General features: G+C 47.3%; 1 protein-coding gene across 1 annotated transcript in view; it reads left to right on the top strand.

The window, feature by feature from the left end:
- The first annotated feature begins 6593 nt into the window (after nt 1-6593).
- MTCL3 (MTCL family member 3) overlaps nt 6594-16487 on the top strand; it is a 427396-nt gene continuing 417502 nt past the window's right edge. Inside the window, exon 1 of the mRNA XM_085611860.1 lies at nt 6594-6644. The gene's annotated coding sequence lies outside the window, so the exon portion shown is untranslated. The remainder of the gene's footprint in view (nt 6645-16487) is intronic.

Raw genomic sequence — 16487 nt, forward strand, 5'->3', positions numbered from 1 at the left:
GTGGTCCTGGGTTCGACAAGCATGCAGTGCCAATGTATAATCCTGCTAGTTGCAAGAACAATCCCTATATCCTGACCCCCCTCATACACACTGGTACCTCACACCCACCAGGAGAGTAGGCCCTCCCACTAAATTTGAAACAGCAGAACTGAAGAAGCAAAAAATCCCTCTTTTCGTATCAACCTCCAAACCCATTTAGGGGGTTAACTCTTCAGATTAATCAGTGTTGAGAGTGTTGAAGGAGACACAAGTGTCACTCCCCAACTCCAGAGAAGCAGGCATATGGCAACGATCAGGCAGCCAACCACCATTCATACTAAAAATATGGGATCCGACAGTCCTCTGAGATTGATGTGGGTCCCACCTCACCCCAAAATATACACTGCAGAGAGTGGGTGGCATGAGCAAAACCACCTCCTCAACAAACAAAAAAATACTCTTGGGCGATGATCAACTAGGGCAGTCTTATGTTCATACAGTCCATAAATATAAGGTCTAGCACTTGGGACGACATCCCACCATATATACACCTATATTAGGGTGCAATGTGGCCATGGACCCTCACGTTAGCATGGCATCGCAGGGCAGCTGGCTCGGATATCTTCAAATAGTCTCCTCAGCCACACCATCTGCTACCAAGGCGGATCCTGTACGCTGCACTGTGAACCAATCTTCCCCCTCGGCTACATCGCCCAGACTCCAACCACGTTAGGCCGCCAGTGGTGGTAGGAGGCCGTAGGTGATATTTGTAAGATAACACCCTCATTTTGCATGGGTGCCCACACTTTTTGCCAAGCTGCTGATGTACTTTGATTGAGTGTGCCCTGAGCTCCTGCCAAATAGGTGCCCAGGGCCTATGTTCTTTCCCTAAACTGCATTGAGACAAAACCCAATTGGCACTATTTGGCCACAGGTCTGTCCCTTGTAATTGGTACCAAGGGCACTGTGGCCAGTGTAGGCCTCTAAGGGCTGCAGCACTCATTGTGCCACTCTTAGAGGCCCTGTACCTTTACACACACACACATACACTGCTTTTGCAGGCTGCGTGTTTTGGTGCAGAACAAAGTAAAGAGTCGACATGGCACACATCCCTGTGTGCCATGCCTACAACCTACTGCCCTGGCATAGGTCAGCCAACCCTCTAGCTGTGTGCACTATACCAGTGGTGAGGGTGCAGGAGCCCTGTACCCCTACAGTGTCTAGGCCAATTCATAGACATTGTAAGTGCAGTAATGCCATTAAGAGTATATGGTACTGGGAGTCTGTCATTCTGAACTCCACAGCACCATAATGGCTTTACTGAAAACTGGGAAGTTTGGTATCAAACTGCTCAGTACATTAAACCCACACTGATGCCAGTGTGGCATTTAATGGAAAATGCACACAGAGGACATCTTAGAGATGCCCCCTTACAAACGACCTAACACTAGTGTCCTGGCTGAGTGGCTGCTCGCCAGCTGCCCCCACCAGACATGTTTCTGGACCCCTGGGTTGAGAGCCTGCTGCTCTCGGGGGTCTGAAACAATGCACATCCTGGGATGAGGTGACAAGCCTCCTCCCCAGGATGGGCAGGGTCCATGAAGGGGAAGCTTCAAAAGCTTGCAGCCTTTGTGAGCTACCCCAGCCCTTTGCTGCATCCAGCAACTGGCTCCCACCGGTTCTGACCTCCACTTTGGGCAAGAAGTTTGGCAGTAAAACCAAGGGAGGTGTGCCCACCTTTGCCAACCCCACCACTCAGGTGGGGGTGGCAATGTGAAGCACAACTCTGTCTCCGCCATCATGCAGATGGGGGGACCCAGCCAACCAGAGAGAGGCATATGCCCCCCTCCCACTGGAGGGTGGCATAATAGGTGTACCCACCTCAAGGAAGGGACCAATTGGTACCAACCTTTACTTACCTGTAATGCCCCTAAATCTAGTATTTAGGGACAAGCCCCAAACCTTGCCTCCTCAGACAAATACCGACCAAGAAGAAAAGAAGGACTGAAACAGCTGTGCTGAACCTAAGAAGAGGAAGACACCCACTGACTTGGCCCCAGCCCTACTGGGCTGAACCTGCAACAGCAAAATCTAGGTGTGTCCTGCAGCGAGCAGCCTCCAGAATCTGAAGGACCTTCCAGACCCAAGACTTTATCTCCCGTGAGCACCTGGATTTGCTCACCAACAGACTCAGGCCCCTGCCAAAACCCTAAGTTTGCACCATTCTGCACCCGACGCCTACGGCCCGAGTTCGAATTACCCAACAACACAAAGGTCTCCCCTGCAATCCTGGCCTAACATCTGGTGATCTCTGACCTACCTCGACACTCCAAACAATGCCTGCAGTCTTTCTGGAGGACCACCGCGACGGGAGCTGGTAAGATGACCTGATGCCTAAAGACACCCCTTCACCCGACATCCCATGACCTTGGGAGTCCCGGCATCCCAACTTACCTCTCCAACTGGTGGTCACCTTCAGAAGATCTTCGTCCCCGAGCCAACAGTCTTTGTTGCAACCAGAGAATCCCCATCGAAAACAACAGGGCACCCGACGCCAACACAGCACCCTGCACCCAGCCGCCCATGTGCAGCTGTGGGTGTACCTTGGGTGCTAACTCGGATCCCCCTTTGCCCTGAGCCTAACACCAGGAGCGTTGCTCCCACAACCCTGTGGCCTGTTCATGAGCAGCTGCTGGAGCAGGGTTTTCTATTGAAAATTTATTGAGATTTAAACTCCAGTTTATGTTTATATGTCATAATTAAAATTACTGATAATTGATTATTAATTACTAATTTTGTTAAAGTTTTTTGACTAATCAACATTACTAATGAGAGAATTACACGTGGGAATGCATTTATGTTGCTTTATTAATACGTGAACTAGGTTGGTGAGCAAATTAATTAAATAAGTGTCGCGAAAGTGCTATTTGTTTTGTGTTTGCGTTTTACAATAACATGCTTTAATGCTTCTTTGTGTTGCAGACGGCTAGATAATTACATACACATAAGGGTATTAGTGGGTATTAACACTGTATAATCATTACGATGTAGTAACGTTGTTTTGTATTTCTTTTAATTAAGATGGTCCGTTTTGGCCTAATCCAAGATGGCCGATATTTACAGCCTGCACTTGAGTGATTGAAATGTGACGAGAGGCCTCGCTGAATATGGTTGAACACCACCTGACCACGGCCTCTGACTGAATTAAAAGTTTCCGTGAGAACAGCAGCTCCAGGCTTGCTGCCAATTGCCCTTGGAGAAGAATAAAGCCACAATGAACTCTGATAAACTTGCGGTGGCTTCACTATGATTCCGAGGAAGAGCATTCATGGATGTAACATTTTCTAGCTTGAGCTTCCTTCTTCCGTGTTTTTATTTTTTGTGATTTTTGTGAGCGGAGGTTTTTTAAATGTTGCAAGTCAACATCCTTTCCTGCTCGCTCTGCTCAGCGGCTCAACGGACGTTTAGAGTTTGTTTGTTACTTTTATTTTGTTAGTTTCACTATAAATATTGTTAGACTAGAGAGGGTCTAAGGCCACTTCTTCCCGAACCTATGCTCGTGAGGATCGACGCGGATTGAGAGGACGGCGACTCGGGAGACTTTACTGAGAGACCTGTCCTGACCCAAATACGACATTTAGCTAGAATAGGTAACTATGAGAATGATGATTTTGCTATTGATTGACTTTCATTTGAACTAATTTAGATAAACAATCCTTTTGTTTGAATCACAGTGTCGGGTGGTTATTTCTTTGTCGTTTATTGAGTTTCAAATGTATTTCCTGTGTTTAAAATCATGACTCAAGACATATCTTTAAGGTCGCATTGACCTCGCATTAGATGCAGATTGGTTTAGGATTTCTCTCGTATATTCAGTGTGGATAGAGTAATAGTTATGGATGTTAGTGAGATGGGCCCTAGCGTATGATGAGAGTATGTGCGTGTGACTGTGGATTTACTCTGTCCGTGGAAGTAGGGAGAATTTATATGCTCCGATCTGCAGCACAGCCACCAATCGGATGCCCTCTATCCCCCATTGGATAACATTGGGTCCCAGCACTCTGCAGCCGGCCGCCCTAGTGCCGCTGAGGGTGCTTTGAGAGTGCATCTTTGACCCTGAGGGAGCCCTGGTTCTAACCCCAGAATACCAACTACCACAAATGTGTACTTACCTGCAAACCGTTATCTTAATTACTCTCCATGGGAATACATTAACTGTTTTTCCTTGAAAATTGTTCTAAGTGTGGAGTTGGGTTGTATGAATCACTGAAAAACTGTAAATGTACAGAAACTGATTTACTTACCTTTTCTCTAGGAAATGTCCCAGTGTGATATCTAGGCATATCACACTGAGTAGAGAAAGTAACTTAAAAAGTAATCTAAAAAGTCACGTACAAAGTAATCTGAAAAGTAACTGAAAAGTAATTTTGACGTATTGACTTACCTGTATTTCAACCAACTGCATTTGAACCTGCATTCAAATGTAAAGCACTGCAAAAGATTTTGCAATGCATTTATTTCACTTACTTGCACAAGGCTTGTCTTGGTTCTATAAATAAAAATAACTAAATAATATTTTTGATACAAACAAATTGGTCTGAGTTCAGTCTTTGAGTGTGACATCATTTGGTGTACAAAAAGTTTCAACACTACCCTCTGATAAAGCCTTACTGCTCGCCCACACTACCACAAATAGAGAGTAAGGTGCTATCTACATTTACCTCTGCCTACCTTTGGGATTCCACTGAACTCTGTACCCACTATACCTCATTTTGGCATAGTATATACAGAGCCAGCTTACTACAATATTGGATCCCAGATAATAATCACTGGGCTCCCCCAGGGCATCAGCGAAACCAAAAGGGGTGTCTGTATGTGAGCAGCCCACCACAGCATCGGCGAGTCGCCAGCCAGAGGCAGGGCAGGATGATATAAGATTGTTTCCTCCAAGCGCCGGAGTCTCCCTTGAGCGTCTGCTCTTTGGCACCCTATTCATAATGCAATGTGTTCCTGAGATAAGGCATCACATAGCATATAAAAACAGTCAATCAAGTAAGGACAGACTCAATAAATGAGCTCCAGGGCCGAAAAATTTAGGAGGATTTATCACAAAAATGCAAAAGGTACGATAGAGAAATTATAAATGCAGATGTAATATATCATTGGCATGAAGACTGTCAGTAATAAGGTAATACAGAAAAATAGGCAAAGTCAAAAACTATTTTAAGTCCCAAAGGAGTAGAAAAATCATAAGAAATCCGACAGCACCGCTCTAGCATCAGAAAGGTTTAAAAGAGTGTTTCTGGCTCACTCAAAAATGTGAGGGTTTATATGAGAAATTTTGTCATTGAACTTAACAAAAACTGTAACTTCATCATTGTGTGAGCAAAAGATTCATTCGGTCAGGAAATCAGAGCACGGTTTTATTAAACGTCATGTTGCCTCTAAATCTAAGCAATATCCCACTACATGAATATCGAGTAGAGAAGCTGATGTCATTCGGAGATGGCAGAAAACAATAGTTACCAAAAGAACAGTGTATCATAGTAAATTAATGCAATATAGAAGGCAGTGGAAGATACCTTGAACATCTGCAACATTACTGTGCCCATGTTGGGAGGTTTTCTTTGATAGCAGTAAGAACATCGTCAGTGGAAATAAACAAACATGACTCTGCTTGACTGTGTGCAGCAGAAATAATAAACAGTGAACACACAGGGTGAGATATCCATTTTGAACAAGATGGTTTTGAGGCTTAACTGGGGCCTAGTTAGCATAAGCCAGGAAAGGGATCTTTACCTAACCACAGCAAACTCATAGCAAAAGCAATAACATAAGTGTAAACAAGTAGATTCGAGTGCAGATCCACATTCTGCATCTTAATAATGCACAAATTTAAAAATGCACAAAAACTCCGACTGTGCAGTTAACCTAATAGGATGTCAGAGAAACCACATAGATCATATTTGATTTGCTACTAACCTTGCCAAAATTCCTACAGAAATAACAGATACCCCTTGAATGTGACCTTTAAATTATTTGCATATTTAAACATTGTTCTTGGCCCAGCATGCTTTACGACGCAGTTCGCACCCTTTTTTCTTTTCAATGATAGTGCCGCCTAGTAGTACCCATAATGCAAGTCACATGTCCTGAATGTGTGTCCCTTTTCTTTATTGTTTAGCCTTGATAATGAAAGAAGGGCCATAGAAACATGTTTTTATCACACAAATGTATATACATACATACACCTGCCCCAGACTGCCGCTTCTTGCAGTACAATTCAAGCAAAAGGCAATTTAAGTTAAAACGAGGGACCTGCTATTATTACATTTTAGGCAATCGTTGTTCGCAGGTCCCAAGTGAGGCCGGTCTTCCCAGTCGCAGCATTCTGAATCCTGCCTGCTTGCATAATGCAGCTTACCCGCTATGGTCTCAAGGGGTGGCACCGGAGCCGCCAGTCTCCCAGACTCTACCCTTTCTATTTCCTGACCCCGGCTGCCCCCTCGAGCTACCCTGGACCTCCTCCCAGGCTAATGAGGTCAGCTCATGAATAATATACGTCCGTGCTGTGCTGATCTCTCACTCACACGGGCCAGCCACTCCCGGCCGGTGCCTCATACAGTGAGCAGCAGCGGCAGGGCGGCACCAAGTACAAGGATGGGGTGAGTAAAGGGGCTTTACTATATCCATCACCAGTCGGGGAACAGAAGTGGTGTACAACCAACACCTAAACTGTGGCACACTCTTAAAGCGACACCGTACTTCCTCGTCACAGAACAGCGCCTCGCCAGCTAATTGATATGCGTCAAGTGTTAACTTGATAACACAGTCACACAATGGCAACTCTGTGGGTCGGTCGGCCTGCCTCCCATTCAGCGAGTGCAGTCTCCTGTGAAGCGTGGACTGCTGCCATTGTTCGTCGTCTGCAGAAGTGAAACAACTGTGGGGACATATGTCTCACTGCCACTAGCATGCACCGCAGCTCTGCAATTGTGATGCAAGGGAAGGCGAGTCTCTCTAGAACACGGCGCCAGCGGCTGCACGGTGCATCTGGTACGGGTGCTGCCCACCCCACCCCTCTCTCCTCGCAGTCAGCGGTGGTAAACTTGATCTCTAAGGTAAGATGAAGCAGGAATGCTGCATCTGCTGCTCGGTCAGACCGGCGCGAGGCGGCGCGCTTCGCAGACTGATGATTATTTTCTGCTCGGACAGCAATCTGCGCTGGAGTCAGTGTCAGGATGCGGCGTCCTGTCCCACGGCGAGACCACGTGACCCCGTGGGAGCAGCTGCATAGATCAGAGATCTGGGGCTGATGCTTGGAAACGCTGCCACTTAGAGATGGGGACGTCGGCGTAAGAGTAGTAGCGACCTCCGATTTTATTTCTGGCGGTTTCTTTTATGCCATTAAAGAGTCGGAGAACGTGTTGATCAGGATTCTGGGAACGTCAGCTTTTCTTGACTAATTCAGGTTTGAACTTTTATATTGGCACTATGATCAAAGGCGCAACTTGGGGGTGGGGGGTAAGAAAACGTTTGGGGGGGCTGACTCTTCCAGCAATATGCAGAGTAGAGATGCAGGGGTTCTAAGAAGGGGTGAAACAACAGCGAGGCCTCATTAACAAGCAAATGGTCTTTTAAAGACCTGTGAAGTACTCGGGTGCGGCTGTGTGTGTGTGTGTACCCGGGAAGCTGTCTCAGCCCGGGCTGCCACACACGAGGGGAGAGGGGGGGGGGGGGGGTTGGAGCCCTTTCAGCCCAATGGGTGTTGCCCCCTTGCAGCCCAATGTGCGTTGCGCGCCTGACTCTGATGAACTGGTTGTTTTTCTGCATTTGACTTTCTCCGATTGAGGCCACACTCCAGGTAGCGACACGTGCAGCCTGGGTAGCCCGCTGGCGGTAAGAAGCTACCTCAGTGAAAGAAGTGCGCTATGTAAATAGAAGTAGCATGGCAGGTTAATAGAGTAAAACGTTGAGTGTGGGGGGATGAGGGGTAGTGCACAGGCTGTGTCCCGGAAGTGAGACATTGTTCATAATGGTAGAAAAAAATCATCCAGACATGATTTTCTAAAACATATATATGTGGAGACAATGTGGCCTAATGGCTAGGGTGGCAAATCCCAGAGGTGTGGAACAGGGTGCGAGTCTCGGCAGGGACGCCCAACATTCTTTGGTTCTTGACAAATCACTTAATCTCCCCGTGCTTAGTAAAACCAGAATTGGCATAGCCAATAGGTCTCGCTTTTGGGACCTTATAAGTATTTAGTTATGCAGCACAATATCCTTGGTGCAATAACATCAACTGTTGCATGGTTAAAAACTTATAAGGTCCCAAAGGCGAGACTTATTGGCTATGCCAATGCTTGTTTTTAGAGGCGTAACATGCAGTTTTAAATGTAGGCTGGTAAGAAAGGTGCCAACCCGAGGGGCAAGGTCTAGAGAGAAATAAGATAGGAAGAGAGGTGAGTTATAATGAGATAGCACAAATAGAAAGGTGAAGCACAGAATGACAGGTCAGGTAAACAAAGTAGCAAGGCAGTGAGGCAGGTAGAGCCAGTGGGAGGAAAAATAGAAAGATATGAGAAGTAGAGAGTAAAGAGGTGCAGGTGAGGTAGAGAGATGGGGCTAATACAGAGGAAGGGCGAGGGAGAAGTAGAGAATGGTGAAATAGGGAGAGAGAGACAGAGGTAAGACAGATGTGTTAAACAAGCGAGACATTGTAAGCAGAGAGAGTGAACGGAAACAGTGAAGGCGATAGAAAAAGAGATGAAAGCAAAGGGAGTGATAGATGGAGTGGAAGAGGTAGAGAGCATTGTAGAGAGAAAGAAATAAAATAATGGGAAAGGTGAGGGAAAGAGGACATCAATAAAAAGAGACAGAGAAGGCCAATAGGTGAGGTAAATTGAGAGGCTAGATAGTGTATGAGAGAGATGAGGCAGTAAGAGAAATGAAAGAGAGAATGGTGAGGTAGAAAGAGGCATTTGAGAGGTAGAGAAAGGTAAGGTATAGATGGCAAAAATGATAGAAAGGGTAAGATAAAGAGAGATGAAATTAAGAGGGAGGTGAAGTAAATGGAAGAGAAATTAAGGGGGATGAGATGCAAACAGAGCAGCAAGATGCAGAAAGAAAAGAAAGTAGAGAGAGAGAGAGATGGAGAGAGAGAGAGAGTCCCTTGAGGAGAAGAGAGGGGCAGAGAGCTGCCCAAGAGCTAGAGATCTAGAGGTAGGATCGAAGAGAGGTGGCAAGTTGAGGTCATGAGCGGTAAGTGCTGTGGGGTACTGAGGTTTATTGAAAGAGAGGTGTGACGTACAGAGACCGTTTAAAGGTAGAGCAATAGTGTGGTAGGTACGTAGCCATGTATAAATAGACCGGTAAAAAGGGAGTGTTTAGGTAAAGGAATGAGACATGGGACAGAAAGGTGCGACACAGAACGAAATGTATTGGGTGGTATAGAGAAGTGACGAGCAAAGAGAGCTAGAGAGTGAGAGAGAAAGAAAAAGAGAGGGATAGGAAAGTAGGCAGAGAAAAGGAAGTGAGAGAGACAGAGGCAGAGAGAACGACAGATAAGAGGAAAGCCAGAGAGAAAGAGATGGGAAGAAGACATACACAGAGACGAAAGAAATAGAGAGGGAAAGTGAAAGAGGACGAGAGTGAGAGGGGTGAAACGAAAGCTCAGAGAGACAAGTGCACGCACCTCGCGCTGAAAGTATATAAAAAAAAAAAGGCGTGCAGGCTGCAGCGGGAGAGAGGCGGAGGGGTGCACCTGTGAGTGGTGCGCGCACGCTGGGGAGAGCTCTTTTTCAAAGCACATACTCATGCTTGTGGCACGCCGCTGCGCACTCCCGCAAGCTGTATGCTGCCACAAGCACGAGTATGTGCTTTGAAAAAGAGCTGCACAATGGCTAAATGTCTCCTATGCAGCGCACAGGCGAGACCTAAAAATGTGTGTCTGTATGTAACGTAACAGGTGATGAGGTACAGCGCTCTGATACCTCCGGGTCTGGTCCGCGCTTTATAAAACACACATACAAAAAAGATTTATCTCACTTTTAGTAGAGATCGGACTCTACAAAGTGGGGCAGTATGTATATGACATAACTTGTTTGTATTGCATAGATAAGAACGTTTGCTCAAACGGTAGTTTGCCCAGTTCTTACTTTAGAAGTGTCTTCTGATAAGTGAATAGTGTGGACGTTGAATTTTTTCACTAGAATTATCTGTGTTGTCTGGCTTATTAGACACCTGGGCAATGCCTGGTGGTCCGGCTTGAACGGGTCAGTGTGTGCAGGCTGGTTTTTCTGGTCTCGTCCCAGCTCATAGTACCAAAAAACAGGCACACACTACCCTTTCAAGCTGGCTCTTCTAACTTTGGCGGTGAGCCCTGTACACCAGAGCAACACGGAGCATACTTAATTGTGAGAAGTTGGCCTGGCATATGCTGTCTCCTAGTTATAGGGACACCTTGCACCAGTCCAATTCGACTCTTATTGATGATAGGTTTAAGACAACCTTTAAAGAAAGCTATCCTAGTGGTAGCTGTGGAGAGCAGCCTTCAGGCTAAGTCTTGAAGGAGTGTTAAGCTTATTGTTTTACCATAATAACCTCTTGAATAACCAAATGAAAGAGTAGCCCACACAGGTATATATATAAAATATATGTATTTATTCTAGACAGAATCCCACAGTCTCTTTATGAAGCTGTGGCGAAGTTACAATTCAAACAAGCATTTATAAACACAATAAATAGCACAGGAATCACAGGGCCCCAGGGGGGGACCAAACCATATATCAAATAAGAACCACGACAATTCTACAGACAATGCCTAGGGCATTCAGGATCGCTGGCCCTTTAAGAATCCACCCCAGGTTATGAGGAAGGGGACCCACGGGAGGCGTGTGCAGTGGAAATAGCTGCTATCGGGATCTCTATTATAGTCTATGGAGAATGTTGCGGTTGAAATTATACCGTTTAAAGTCACTTCTAGCAAGAGTACAAAGTTAAAACTTTAGACATAAGCTTTTGAGGAGCCCACTATCACAAGAGTACCGAGGTACCACTGTTACCTGCCCCAGGGAAGCCGGGTGCATAGGTCGTTTTCAATGTCGGGTCGCGGGCTGATTTTCTATAGGAAAATGTTCAAAAGTGCTGCTAGCCAAAAGCGTCGATGATGCCGTGAAGATCAAAGATGTGAAGATTGCAGAGAAGAACCTGAAAGCAGAGGGGATAGAGTCTGGGTCACGGCAAAGTGACCATGAGGCTCAAAGCAAAGAGCCCTTCGATGTCGGGTGCTTCAGATGGAAAGTGGTGTAGCTTGGATCTGCAGCCACGGGCTCCGGGAGGCTTCAAGGAAGGCCAGCTTCGGGAGGGCGACTGTCCCACGTCGGATGAGGGTCGCTGCGGTGTTAGTGTCCGGATTGGATCCACTAAGCCTTGGCAACCGCAACCCACGCAAGATGAACAAATCTGCTATAGTGCAGACCCACGAGGTCTGGGAGAGGTCTCCTTCGAAGAGACTGTAGAGCAGGCCTGGAGCAACCAGGGGAACTCTTGATTGTAGAAATAGACCTCCGCTAGTGCCCACAAGTCGAGAGACAAGGGACCGCGGGAGGCGGCAATTTGGAGTGCGTAAAAGGGCACCCACGGCCACCGGAGGGGGCTAGGGCGCTGGTCTTTGGCCCAATTGTGTGGTTGGCTCGTAAACAGGCCAAAGCACAACTTCCCCACTGGTCAGGGTCGTGTGCTACGCAAGAGGTGGCCGGTGTCCTGGGGTATTGGGGATCTCAGCACCAACGCGGTCCACGGTGCCCAAACTCGTTGAGCACACTCACTGTCCTCTGGGATGCGCTGGAAACCCACCTCAAGGGTGCTGGAAGTCGTTGAAGTCCGTAGGAGCAGCGAGGTTCCAACCGGGTCACTTGCAGTGTTTCAGGTGCCTGCCAAGCAGGGGGATAACTCCTTTATCCCAAGGGAGATGTCTTCCGTCAGCTGGGCAGCAGCAAGTCGAAGGTCAAGACTGTAAAGTTCAAGATTAATCCGAGGTTCTGGGGCCACGTTATTCACCTTTATCCCCAAGATTAGAGGAGTGTCCAGAGTAGTGTCCACCAATGAGAGGTGAGGTGGGAAAGGGTGGCTACACCCTCTCCCCTTTGTGTGTTTCCCGTCTGGGTGAGGGGAAGGATGCCCCTGAACCGGTTCCAAGCGGTGTATGCAGAATGAGGTCTCTGCAGCTGCCTACGTGCAACTCTGAAAGGACATTTGGTGCACCCACCCTGTTCCAATCCACATTATCCTGTCTGGGGAGATGCTAGCACCTCCCTGCCACAGGAGCCCTATTGTCCAGCTGGCGAGGCTGGGGTTTTCCCCAGCAAAAGCCAGCCAGGGTCGTGTAGGTGGCGGGCAGTAGCCATTTTGTGTTACTTGTGCACTCTTAAATTGGTGTCCAAATTCTACCGCTTTTCCCATATTGCCCCTCTAGCAGGGGGGAATCGTACCCTCATGCCCATGGCTGGACTGGGGGTATGATTCCTACATGTTTGACAACAAACACGATATGGTTCTGTGTAGCCATTCTCAAGTTATCGCGTTATCGCGATAGACTTATAATGCGGTTAAGAGTATATGGTATGGCTACACTACAAACAACCCAGCAATGATTTTACGAAGGTTGCAGAGAGGCCCTACTCATGTAGGGGTCCCCCCCTCACACATACCTCAGCACCCTGCCTTGTAGGATTACCAAGGCCTGCTATAGGGGTGACCTATGAGAGTATATGTGTTGTAATGGGGTGGGATATAGGGTACCTATATCCCTGTAAGGGGTGCTAGCACCACCTTACCCAGACTACAGTAGTGGTCTGGTGGTGTCAGTTTGTATGGCTGTCCCAGGGTGGCACAATAAGTGCTGCAGACCTGGTAGGCCTACTGAGGGACCCATGCCCTGGGTACCTAGGGTACCATCTACAAGGGACTGTCAGGGCATCCTCAGCATCCAATTGGTTTGTACCTAGGGTACTTCACATTAGTTTTAGGGAGAAAGCAGATAGGCTGGGGTCCTGGATAGCAGGATCCCAGCCAGACTAGTCAAAAACCACTCAAATACCAGGCAAAAAGTTGGGGGCAACCATTAGTCAGATTCCACCTTCCTACATTAATGTATTAAAAAAACAGGAAAATATTGCTAATGACTTTGAAGGTGCACTGATTCGCATATATATTATATTTAGTTACCGAAGTATTTAAATAAAAATATATTCCTAGCTAGAGTAGTGAAGGATTTCCTGATTTTATGAAAGACACAGAGGTGAATAGTATATTTTCTCTTAATGTTGCTATTTTATTAATAGCAGCAATATGCAACACAAAACTGCATATCCTATGACTCTTATGGGCGGATATGAAAGAGGCAACCAATCAGTTTTACACAATATGCATTTCTCACAGTTTTATTATATTCACTTCCTCTTTTCTTGATGTAGAAGCATAATCATAGTCTGTGAAGAAAACAGATAAGGTGAATCTTAACAAGGAGAAAACAGCTAACATTACTTGAATATATGTATTTGTAATGCAAATTTTGGATCCAAATTAAAAACAATGGAGAAAAAAGCTTCATGCATTCAGGCTGAATTCTCCACATCTATCTGTACAATAAATCATCATGCAAGATTCTCGGTGATCTACTGCTAAGTCCTTAGGAGGCATTCAGAGTCTAGGCAACAGGGATTAGAAAAAAACAAATAAAACATTTACTCATATACTTTTAAACATGGATGGGGGAACACAGCAACACAGAGGATTAATAATATTCACCTTTTGTTTCTTTACTAAAAGCAGGACTTTAATTCACTATTCTAGCTAGGAAAGCTGTATTTTCTGGCAAGGCCACGGATTGTGTTGTCTAAGTAAGGATCTTAGCAAGGAGACCCACAGTGTAGAAGAGCTGGTCCTGAGAGGACACCCATGCCTATCTTTATGGATAAGTAGGAGGTCATCTTCGGGTCTAGGGCTGGTGCAACTGCTACCTTGTCTAGAATTAAAGGCCTAAGGCATTCAGCTACCAATGTAAATCATATACTTGTCTCTGAAGCCAACCTCAGGTTTACTATGGATATAAATATATCATATAGTCCAGATAATCCCATTCAGATGAATTGAGATATTGAAGCAATGATCAGATCAAACATTGGCCGACCATTTGCATCAAGTAGTCCCACCTGAATTTCACTGACTTCATTTCTCTTTCTCTATGAAATATAGAATATCTGCCTCTTAGGGGTATGGGACCACCCAACTGGGTGAAATTCCTTCCAGACCAAATCAAACTTGGTTTCAATATCAAAGGATGGGTCTTAGCCCTTGTTATCATCATCGTCATATGTATCATCATCATCAGAATATTGTTCACTCGGGGACACGGCTGGGCATTGCTTTGCTCCACTCAATATATCCGAGTTAGGGTACCACATACTTGACCTATGGTCAAACTCATGTGGCAACTGAGAGTCTCTGGCCATCACAGAGGCTGACTCAGAGATCAGTTGGAAGGAGACTGTGCAAGAGAGACATTCTTCAGTTTGGTAATGTACTTAACACTGTGCAGGCTAAAGTTGTCTCACATTATTTGCTAAACCTCTCCTGCTCATCACGAGGATTCATGCAAATGACATGCCCCCTACCACTAGCAGTCTAAGTCAAAGTATCTGATATAACTTTTGGCTAATAAGGTGCCAATTTCGGAAGCCATTGAGTTAAATGTTGATGGCACTGCCTTCCGTGCAGATTGTGATATTGAGTTATCAAAGAAGGAATAAAGATTCCTTGCAACTAGCTTCTCTTCATGATAAATAGATCCTTGTGGAACCCTTCCCCTGTCTTGGTTATTAAGCACCCTAACAATTGCACAAGGGAAAACCCCATCCAAGGGAAGCAGAACACAAAACCAAATCTTAAAGATAGTGAAAGCTATAAAGTGTCCATATTGATTACATCACAGAACGCATACCACTTGCCCTGCAGAATACGACTGACAATAAATGCCCATAAGAAGTTATTAGGAGGGGCCACGAGCGGCACAAGAAAATGAACGACAAGCAGGAACTGGGCCCATCAAACGCGCTCCTTATCAGGATTTGCAAATGCAGATTTTGATAACAACAAGCAGAAAATGTTTCTCCCTGTTAGAATGAGATTATGGAGAACAGAACGAAAATGTAGATGGAACTCCGGTCCAGATGCCGCAGGTCCCCGGGGGATCCAGGCCTGGATCCCAGTCGGCGCAGGTCGACCTCACGACCCCACCGCTGGCGCCGACTCCTCCGGTGCCACCCCCGGCGCCATCCCCGGACGACGCCGTTCCCCAGTTTAGTCCCGGTCTGGGCCCGGCATCGGAGCGGCACCGTCCGGCGCCGCACCGACGCCGATGGGTGGCAATTTCATCTTCCGCCCGGCTCCAATCATTCCACCTGTATACCAGGAATAGGATGACGGTGACGACTGGTAGAGGTCTGAGGACCCTCTGGCCCGGCAGAGCCAGTTATCTCAGGACTGGGCAGACTAGCTGGGGGATGCCAGTGGTTTTGACACTTCCCCTGACACTGGCTTCATCTCTCCGACCGTGGCTTCAGAGGAGGGTGCTGCATTTTCTGTGGTGCTGCGCAAGGCGGCCGAAGCCCTTGGGCTCGAACTGCCTGCTGTGGCCATGAGGACGAACCACCTCACTGAGGTGCTTCAACTGTCAGAAAGTTCCTTGGAGCCTCTGCTGCAGTTCAATGAGGCACTAATTGACATTCTGAAGGGCACCTGGTCCAAGCCCTCCACAGTTGCTCCTGTTGACCGGAACGTGGCCCGGCGTCACCGCCCTGCACTGGGCCACCCCAGTTTTCTGTCCCAACACCCCACGCCCGAGAGCCTGGTTATCCAGGCCTCTACCTCCCAGACCTCCTTCCCGTCCGCTCCCCCGGATCGGCAATCCAAAAGACTAGAACAGTTTGAGAAGAAGCTGTTCTCCTCTCTTAGTTTGGGTTTGCGGTCTATCAACACCGTGTGTCTTTTGGACCGTTGCTCCCACTCCCTGTGGGATACGGTGGAGGACGTGCTGCCCCAGTGTCCGGAGGAGGCCCGGACACGACTCGCCCAGGCACTTTCCAAGGGCCGGGATGCGGCACAGCATGCAATCCGATGTGGACTGGACACAACGGACTCGCTGGGTAGGGCAAGGTCGACCACGGTGGCGCTTCGTCGCCATGCCTGGCTGCGGTCCACCAGTTTTTCCGGGGATGTCCAGAGCACCCTCATGGACATGCCCTTCGATGGCAGTCACCTTTTTGGCGACAAAGCGGATAGTGCGCTGGAGCGCTTTAAGGACTCCAGGGCAACGGCCAAGTCCTTGGACCTTTCGGCCCGCGCCCGCAAACTTCCGCTTTTCGTCCCTTTCGTGGCCAAGGAAGGGGCGCCCCCTCAGGTCCAACTAGCCTCAGGCCACAGAACCAACCTCCACGCGGTCGCGGTCG

This window comes from Triturus cristatus, chromosome 6, assembly GCF_964204655.1.
Source record: "Triturus cristatus chromosome 6, aTriCri1.1, whole genome shotgun sequence".
Lineage (NCBI taxonomy): Eukaryota > Metazoa > Chordata > Amphibia > Caudata > Salamandridae > Triturus > Triturus cristatus.